Source organism: Podarcis melisellensis (genome assembly GCF_964234715.1).
Source record: "Podarcis melisellensis genome assembly, chromosome: 2".
Taxonomy (NCBI): domain Eukaryota; kingdom Metazoa; phylum Chordata; class Lepidosauria; order Squamata; family Lacertidae; genus Podarcis; species Podarcis melisellensis.
This window is the reverse complement of record NC_138529.1, coordinates 15,457,685-15,468,286: the sequence shown is the minus strand read 5'-3', so window position 1 is coordinate 15,468,286 and position 10,602 is coordinate 15,457,685.

Sequence of the window (10,602 nt, the reverse complement as noted above, 5' to 3'; positions counted from 1 at the left end):
TTTATTTTTTTAAATGATAAGCACGTGAATCCACCCCATGGAGCAAGCACATACATATACTGTCTCTCCCCACACCCCCTCCAATCACAAGAGCCCTAAGAAACTGTGTCAGAGTTTTGTGCCCAATCCCAGCTCACTTGCCACCCAGAAACTCTTTCACAGGTTTTCCCCCTGCCAGCAAGCAGGCGCAAGACGAGGCTAGACGATCCATGAACCTTTATTGTGGCTTTCACTGGGCAATTAACGAGATAAGCTAGTCCCTGGCAGGGGATGGTGCTGTGGACCCCCTGGGTGTGTTCCACGGACACCCCGGGATCCCCAGACCCCCCAACTGGGAACCACTGGTCCAATATTTTACCCAGAATGCCTTCTGGGAACTGCCATCTTTCAGTCAGATCCACTTTTTCAGTATGAAAATAACATTTAAGACTTCAGATAAATTTTCTTAATCTATCTCATTCGCTCACACACAAGGTTGGTCACCTATCCACCTCTACCTGTGAAAATTCAGCCAGGAAAGTATCTTTAGAGCAGATTCTGGTTTGTGGGCATGTGTAGCAGGCAGAGGAGTAGATGGACTGTCACACACTAATAGGATGACTTGCCTTGGATTCAACCCTCCATGTGAAATTTTAAAAGGTATAATAAACAAACAGGCTCTCCACAGTGACTCTCAACCTGCTATCTACCCCATCTGTGAGTCTGCTGAGCAGTAGTGTGACTTCACCTACGATTCACACAGGGCCCGTTGCCTCCAGCAAGCCATACTTCGTTCGTTTCGCAAGAGCTTTGTTTCCCGACCTACAGGAAATTCCACCTCTGAGGCAGCGCACAAGGAATTTGCTTCTTAAAGAGGCCAAAAGTTAAAGGCTCTGTCTGTCAAGACAGGCTGATAAATGAAGTGACTAAGCCCTATTGTAGCTCTGACATAGTAGGACAGTCGGAGCTCAGCTCAGCAGGAAGGCCCAGTCGCATTCAGGATGAAGCTGCTTTCAGCACCAAAAGGGAAGTGCCCAGCTTTCCTGGGTCCACATCTCATAAAGTCAGGAATATTTTTGTCACTTGCATTTCTCAGCTTTTAGTCAGGGCTGGCTGAAAGGTTTTCGTTCCCCCAGGCAAATTATGGCCTGCCATGAAACGTAGGGTTTGCACCGCCAAATGTTGCAGGGTTTAATTTGCAGGGGTTTGACACCACTTTCGAGTGAATCTGACAATGTTGGGTTTTTGGTGAAACAGTGACCTCACAGGTTAGGGCGCTGAGGGCTCATTTTATGGCTTACCATGAAACATGGGGTTTGCACCGTCAAATGTTACAGGGCCCGTTTTCCTGGCATTTGGCGCCACTTGGGAGTAAATTTGCAGGTGTCACGTTTTTGCCGAAACCGTTAGAGCTCTAGGGGCTCATTTTATGGGGCACCGTGAAATGTAGGGTTTTCACTGCTAAAGGGTTCAGGGGGCCTTTTGCAAGGTTTTGGCGCCACTTGGGAGTGAATCGAATGAAATGTATTCTATGAAACTTTGACCCCGCAGGTTCGGGTGCCAAAGGTTCATTTTGTGGGCCGCTGTGATTCATGAGGTTTTCACCGCCCAAGGGTGATTTGAAATGAATCGGACAAATTCGAGTCCTTGGGGGTGAGGTGAGAATCCGTGTTTTAGCATCTCACGGAATCAACATAGTGTGATATCCAACTGAGTTGTATTCAGAGTAGACCTAATGAGATCAATGGACTTAATTCTGATTATATCCGTGTGTCTTCTCTGAGTATGCCTTAGTAGTTGGATATCAGCCATACTCAGTTTCTCTCTAACCTCAGCATTTTGTTCTGTAAGCTACTCTGGAAAGTTTCTGAATTAACGAACCTGCATCCCCCCAAAAAGCTGGATGCCATTGTATGAGCAGGTTTGTCGCTCAGAACTCCTCATGCTAAGCATACACCTATTTATGTTCAAATGCAACAACCGCTTGAAAAAGTGTGTGAATTTCTTCTCCACCTGAAGCAATAGGCTGGACTTGTTCTTTAGAGCACCTCAGGTCCCAAGCAGATGGTATTAACACTTTTTAAAAAAGTAAACAATCCTGTTCATAAATCAACTGAGGTATGTCCAAAGCCCCAAATACAACTATTTATTTCACTAATATTATCACTGAAGAACCTCATACCTGTTGTCTTCAGACATAGCAAACTACCATAGACTAGAACCCAAAGAGGGTTTGAGTTTCCAAACGTAACAAGCAACCATAGTTTAGAGATGTTTATCCAGTCTGGTTTGCTGTCCTCTTAAGTGCTCAAAAGACCACTGCTCTCTATGAGGTCTACAAGTTGCTTTCAGGTTTTGATGTGCCTCTATTTCAATATATTATCATGTTGCTATATTTCAAAAAGTCTCCCCTATACCAACCCAGCTCTCAAAATGCAATATTCTTGAACTGTAGGGTTTCTGATCTTCAGCTTTGCTGCAGAGTACTGAAACGCGGATGGCGCTGTGGTCTAAACCACAGAGCCTAGGGCTTGCCGATCAGAAGGTTGGCACTTCGAATCTGTGCAGTGGTGATGAGCTCCCGTTGCTCGGTCCCTGCTCCTGCCAACCTAGCAGTTCGAAAGCACGTGAAAGTGCAAGTAGATAAATAGGTACCGCTCTGGCGGGAAGGTAAACAGCATTTCCGTGCGCTGCTCTGGTTTGCCAGAAGCGGCTTAGTCATGCTGGCCACATGACCCGGAAGCTGTACGCCCGCTCCCTCGGCCAATAAAGCGAGATGAGCGCTGCAACCCCAGAGTCATCCGCGACTGGACCTAATGGTCAGGGGTCCCTTTACCTTTACCTTTACTGAAATGCCTAGCTACACAATACCTAATTACAGCCCGTTCTGAACCTTTTTTTGGTTTGCGGTATCTGCTGCAAAGGTATTTGTGATAAAGGACTTCAATCTAATAAAAGCCAAGAATACTTCCCCTTGTAAAGCCTGTGCCTTCGCTATTATTGCAATGGGTTTACACTCACTACATGCCACTGCGGTTTTGCCCTCGAACACCGAGGAAGTTTCATAAGCCCTGCACATAGCAACAAGACACCAGAATGCCAGGTGATACCAAATCGCTCCAACAACTTTCCCACTGCAAAGCGGATTCAGCCAGTCCCCCTACCCAAACAACACCATCATTCAGGGCAATAATAATATTTGTTAGGTCAACAAAGCAACATGCAATCTGAGAGCTGTGCCCCAATGTTTGAATTATGGGGAAAGAAGAAGGAGGTCCCTTAATGCTAGATGGGTGGGGTATAAATAATAAATTAATATTATTATTATAGTTGTTTGCTGGTTTCCTCCAGTCATCTGGTTGGTCACTGTGAAAACAGGATGCTGGACTAAATAGGCCATTGGCTTGATCCAGCAGTCTCTTATGTTTTTAATGAAACCCATTAGTTTCACTCACTATCTCCATCCAATCTCCTTTTGTGGAGGCACTGCAAGAGGTGAAGGTATGCCATCTTTACCATATGTGCCGCCGGGGTGCAAAGATCTGCCAAGCGTCCCCAAATTTAGTTTTGCCACACCCAAATTGACTTTTATCAAGCTTTTCTGGGAGGGGGGAAGCCAAAGTTGTTGAGCCTTTTTTTTGGGGGGGGGATTGCTCACCTGTAATAGCAATGCAGCGGGAGAAAACTGCTTTTGTTTCCTGACTCGGCGGGTGTGATGTCCTGGGAATCGGATTCAGAGGCTGAACCTGAGGAATCCCAGCCTGCGCAGGATTCCCCACCTCCAGAACCAGCTGAGCCGGGGCTGGGGCTTGAGCCTGAAGGGCCCTCACCTGTGCCGGATCCTCAGGAGCAGACACTAGCTGAGTCTGCTCTGGCTCCTGAGGGGATGGAGGACCCATTGCCTGCAGGTGCTCCACTCTCAGCCCCGTCAGGGGAAGGTGAGGTTACCTCTGGGTCCGGTAACCCTCCAGCCTCTCCTGAGCTGCAGAGGCTCAGGACAGAGAGGTGGAGGGAACTAAGTTCCCGCAGGAGGAGTGCTCGCCTCCAGGCCAGGAGAGGCGAATCACCTGTGGACTGGGGCCGCCCTATGCCTATGCTGGGAAATAAAGTTATGTGATGGCTATAGTACAGTTCCCAGGATGATTTGAGGGGAAACCATGTACAGTTGTACCTCGGAAGTCAAACGCCTTGCAAGTTGAACGTTTTGGCTCCTGAACGCCGCAAACCCAGAAGTGAGTGTTCCAGTTTGTGAATGTTCTTTGGAACCTGAATGTCCGATGCGGGTTCCGATTGGCCGCAGGAGCTTCCTGCAGCCAATCAGAAGCAGCACCTTTGTTTCCAAACATTTTGGAAGTCAAACAGACTTCTGGAACGGATTCCATTTGACTTCCAAGGCACGACTGTACTTTAAATGTTTGGTGTGGATTTGACCTCTGGTGCATGACATGTTAACATTGGGGCTGCCAGATTTCTGAAAAGTATGAATACAGAATACTTTGGTTTCTGGGCTGCAGAGCAGTACAGGACTGCGATAATTCAACAGTATGGTTGAGTCATAGTGTCCTTTTGAAGTTTCCATATGTCTAGTAACAAGACAAGAGCAAATTAAGTGCAATACAGTGCATACTTACCTCTGAGTAGATCCCACTTAATACAGTGGGATTTACCTTTGAGCAAACCTGCTTCTACTGCATATCTGACAAATTGGTTATGCGTCATCCAGCCCTAGGCTTTGGGAGAGATTAACACCTTACAAGAAGAAGTGCTGTTCGCCTCCTGTTGTTCATCGTTGTCACTGAGTAGTAGTTAGGGCTTTGCAAGGCCTAAGAAGCTGGACACCACACATGCGATGAAATGATGCACAATGGGTGGTAGTCCCAAAGTGTTGCATTGTCTAGCCAAGAAAGGCAGCTCCACGATGAGTCACTTAGAAACATCTGGCTTTGCTAAGCTCTCGATGGAAAGGCTGAAAGTAACTTGGAAGCAAATGCAGTTTGTCTTCATCTCCCTGGAAGCTCGGCAGCTGGCAAACGGTAATTAGGAAAAGCTTGTCTCCATCACAGGGAAGAGGTCACAGCAGAGTCAATATAACTTTGCGATATAAGCACAAGAGGAACAATCTTGAGGTGCGGGATGAACTGAACAAGGGTTCACTTCAGCCAGGGCCGAACCTCAGAAGAGAAGATGAAGCTGCTGGATCAAGCCACTTGGGTCCAGCACAGTGGCTGACCAGAAACCTTGGAGAAGCCTGGACAATAGATATTGGTCATAAAATATATATTGTAGCATGAGAACCATTGTGGAATATGAATATAAAATTTACAGAATGTTATGGTCTAAGAGAAAATAATATGAAAATGATATATTGATGGGAACTAACACCAAGTAAACTGGCAAAAATGTATAAATCTAAATCAAATAAGTGTTGTAAAGGTAAAGAGAAAGAAGGTTCTTTTGACCATATGTGGTGGTCTTTTAGTAAGGTTAAAGCTTACTGGGAAATGATATATAATGAATTGAAAAGGATGTTTAGAATAACGTGTGTGTTTTTTAAAACCAGAAGCTTTTCTTTCAGGAATTGCAGGGACAGAGCTACCAAAACTGTATAGAAACTTACTCACGTATGCAACTACAGTGGCAAGAACATTACTTGCCCCCAAATGGGAAGAAGCAGAAGTCCCAGCAAAGGAAGAATGGATACAAAAACTTATGGAATATGCAGAAATGGCAAAACTTACCAGAAGAATAAGAAATCAAGATAACAAACTTTTTATAAAAGAATGGAAATGGTTTATTGAATATTTGCAGATAAATTGTAAACAGATAAGAGCATCGGCAGGATTATTGTAATAACCTGCAGTTTTATAAGAGTATATATTTAAAGTAGATGAATAAATGAGAAAATTAAATTAATTTGGATATACAGAAGATATTAAAAATAAATTTACGAAACCGCAGGAAGTAGAGGAAGGAAGTCAAGTTTTGAAATGTCAGAATTATTGTAAAATCAGTGAAATGTATAAACCTGAAAAGCATAAATAAAAATTAAATATATATATTTTAAAAGCCCCCCCCCCAAGCCTGCAAGCTGGACATGACTGCATCAGGTCTCTGCCCACCTCTCATCCAAGCCACTAGCATTCAGAGTCATAATATCATAATGCCACTGCGGTTAGATTTGGCCTACTTTCAGTGCCAAAGTTTAGCCCTGGAATGCGGAAAGTGCTTTTGAGCCCTTTCCCTTACCTCTCTGAATACCCGGTATATTCCTAAACCTATCTAGAGATAGAGTTCATCCTGATCAGAAGATAGGATTTGTCTCTGTGTCTCTCTTTATGGTCAGTGTATCCATCAGCAATCCATCTACTCTTGAGGAAGCAAGGCAACCAGGTCTCTCAGGGCATCAGTGCAACAACACTGGGGATATCAAAGTGATGTAATGACAACATTGGGGCTGTGTCTGAAATACTGCTGCGCTGACATAGGGATGATGTGTATGTGTGATTTTCGAATGTGTGTCCTATGGGGCTGTGCGTGTATTAACCTTGTATTGTGAGTTAATGTTTATATTTTCGAGGTGCAAAGCAGAATTGTGGACAGGGACAGCCCAAAACATTCTGCTGTCTTTGGTGAAGCTCCCTCCACCTCCCAATGACATATGAAGAAGCAAAACAGACCGACAGTTGAACTTGATTTCAACATGGTTAATGAGAAAGAAGCAACCACAGCACCTGAGGGCAGCAGGCACACCCTGCTCCATCCCTAATACAACACTTCCACTCCATGCGCCCTAGCATCTGCCAATGCCTCACCCATCCTTGATCGTGGTCACGATGCTGAGGAGAGGATGCCTTGCTTATTCTCCAAGAGCAGAGACTAAAAGCAAGTCCTTGCACATGCTCTGGCAATCTCCTGCTTGGACTACTGCAATGCGCTCTATGTGGGGCTACCTTTGAAGGTGACCCGGAAACTACAACTAATCCAGAATGCGGCAGCTAGACTGGTGACTGGGAGTGGCCGCCAAGACCACATAACACCAGTTCTGAAAGACCTACATTGGCTCCCAGTACGTTTCCAAGCACAATTCAAAGTGTTGATGTTGACCTTGAAAGTCCTAAACGGCCTTGGCCCAGTATACCTGAAGGAGCATCTCCACCCCCATCATTCTGCCCGGACCCTGAGGTCCAGCTCCGAGGGCCTTCTGGCGGTTCCCTCACTGTGAGAAAGGAGGTTACACAGGGAACCAGGCAGAGGGCCTTCTCGGTAGTGGCCCCTGCCCTGTGGAATGCCCTTCCATCAGACGTCATGGAAATAAACAACTATCTGACTTTTAGAAGACATCTGAAGGCAGCCCTGTTTAGGGAAGTTTTTAATGTTTGATGTTGTCGCTTTTTATTATTAATATTTTGTTGGGAGCTGCCCAGCCAGATGAGTGGGGTATAGCTATATTATAAATATATTGTTATTAATTATTACTACTACGACTATTACTATTATTATATTCAGTTGCAGGACTACCTGACTAGGGTCAGAAGAGGACCAAATGTAGACATTTGATAATTTGACATTTGATAGATTTGGGGAGAAATGCATCAAAATGCAGCATTTCTTAAGAAACATCTGGGTGACCACTATGAGAACAGGTGCCGGGATGGCTCAATCAGTAGAGCTTGAGACTCTTAGCGTCGTGGGTTTGAACCCCACACTGAGCAAAAAGACGAGCCTTGTGGTCCCTTCCAACTATGCAATTCCATGATTCTATGAGAATAATGAACTTGATGGGCCTTTGGTCTGATTCTGCAGGCTCTTCTTATGGTTTTAATAACAGGTTAGACAGGGCCGTCTTTAGCATATGTGGCGCCAAGGTGCAAAAAACTGCCCACTGCCCCCCAGTATTTTTGGTGGGGGCAGGCAAAAGTTGTTGAGTTTTTTTTTAGGGGGGAAGCTCAGAGTTGTTGAGCTGTTTTGGGGGGAGCACGCAACTCTCTCCTGTCCCACTGCGGTTGGAGGGAGGGAAGCTGTGCACCTCGTGCGTGTGCTGGACGGGCCTCTCGACAGACCGCCGTGCAGGAAAGCGGAGCCGGTCGGCAGGCTCAGCACCTGCAGCAGAAAAGCCTGCGATGCTCCGATGGCCTCTGCTCCACTCGGCAGCAGCTGTTGGCTGGCCTGGCTCTTCAATTCCCAGACTCCAAATCTCGGCCCCAGACTCTCGGCCTGGCACCCCTGAGAGCCCAGCATCCGGGTGCCCTGCAGCCCTAGCACCTATGGGTAAGCCGGCCCTGAGGATAGGTATGGACTGTGAATAATGTTACATGCACACCGCATTCCAGAACAGTGAGAGTGCAATGAAAGCAGAGTCAATGGCAATGTGTGCACATGTTAGATACCTGACCATTTTGCTTTGTTTTGTTTTCTAATTCCTATGAGAAGAGGCAGGGTTTTATGTGACGGCATCTTTGAAATGTATGAATGATGAAGCATGAAAAGAAACACTACGTTGGCGATTACTTATTGTTGAGAAGAAATGAAGCCGCACTGGGTATATATTTAAGATTGTTTAACATGGATTAGTTACACTTTTAAAATCCTTTTGCACACATGATGGAGATGATGAACCTTTTTTTTAAAAGTGTGTTCATTCAAACTTTCACTGCATGTTTGGGTGTAGAATTATTTCAGTCTGTGTCAATCGGTGGTCATGTACCTGCTCACTGAAAGAGTATATGGTTTTCCAGATTCATTAAACCACAAGCAATTGGCCTGATTTTATGTCTGTGTTCTCAGAGCGCAACCGGTACTTTTCCCACCTTCTGCTGGAATGAATGATTAATCCCTCAGGCGAAAGAAAGGCAATCTTAAATCGGGAAAGAGAGCCAACCCCTTGGTCTGTGAGCCAACTCACATAAAGCCCCAAATATTCAGCAGGCAGCATTATTGAGACATTTCCCCTGCATTCATTTCAAGACACGCCCTGCTCCTTGGCCAGGCTGCTTGGGGAGTGCAAACGATGACAACTGGATTATACAGGGTTGCTTATCTCATCTATGGCTGCACCCCACCCTCAAGATCTGGAAGCTCTACAAGACTGAGAAGGTCACTTCACACTTAACGATTTAATAAAACGAGAAAGTACCGCAATTCCCATTTGCTCTGCTTTCTATATTTCTGGTGACAGATTCTTATGAGATCCTGACTCAAGTCAACGCTGATCTGGATCGCAGAAATGTTTAGGTTTTGAGTTTGAAAAATTAAAATGCACAATAGGCAGGACAGAATCGGACATATATTATAGGCACCTATACCTAAAATGTTTAAGATATAGGAAATGTAGGTACCTAACTAAATTCTGCCCAGAGTAGAACCATGAAAATTTTTGGACTTATGTCAGTCCCGGCGATTCCTTTCAATTAGTCTACCCTGGGTTTGTCTAGCACGGAATATAACCTATGTCCCAGTTTTGGGCCAACATGGACGTTACTCTATATTTTGACATTGTGAATAGCTTTGCTGTGGAAAGAAAATACTCAATTCTCAGGCTCACTGCTGTGCCATATCACATGGATGATCTATTTTGCCCAGTCAGGGTGGGAACAGGCTCTCTCTCTCTCTCTCTCTCTCTCTCTCTCTCTCCCTCTCTCTGTTCCAATATCTATTTACAAAGTGCAATAAAACCAACTAAAAACAATTCAACAATTGTTTCAACAATTAAAGCAGAGTAAATTATAGCAGATAAATTCTTAAACAATACAGAGGAGACACTCATGGCAGAGACTTATTAATCCAGCTGCGAAATATTACCTGTTGTCAGGGGATATGCAGAGACGTCCCCATAATAGTGCACATATTTCAAACGTATGCTTTCCCTTGCAGAAATAAAAGCCACCCAACGCTTAAAGAACCACATGTATATCATCCTCACTCATATTTGTAATACCCTTCCTCTCAGGAGGCCAGAGAAGCAAATTCATAGGATCCCAGAGTTGATAGGGATCCTGAGCATCATCTAGTCAAACCCCTGCAATCCATAGTTACGGGGTTTCTATGAGATATCCCTTTTAGCTATTAGCATGGCTTATATTGATACCTGCTTCGATTCAGAGGTTAGAATTTACACTGGGTGCTTTTAGACGGTTTTCTGGACTCGCTTGCATTTACACTATACTTTTATTTCTATATATATATATGTATTTATATATATATATATGTGTGTGTGTGTGTGTGTATATATATATATATATTTGCTTTCGTAGATTTTCACGGGTACAGGAATGCAGGTTTTGGTGTCCTCGGGTGTCTTCCCGTGTAAAAGTTGGGGTGTCTAGGCGACGTTTCGACGAGGTCTCACTCGTCATCTTCAGGCTGGTGCTTTCGGCTTCTTGTTACTGGAACAGAGCAGGATCTCAGTGTTTGAGTTCCTATAAATACTGTTGAGGGGGTGTGGTGTATAGCCTCCAATGTTCTGGGCAGAGAGGAAGTTCCCAGGCTAGTGTGCCTTTTCTTCTTTTGTTCCTTAATTACTTGAGGGATATCTTGAGTGATTTCTTGAGTGATATCCTGAGTACCACTTAGGTGGGTCATTAGGTGTGGATTAGTTGCTAAAGTCTTTGTGTCTTGACCTCTTGA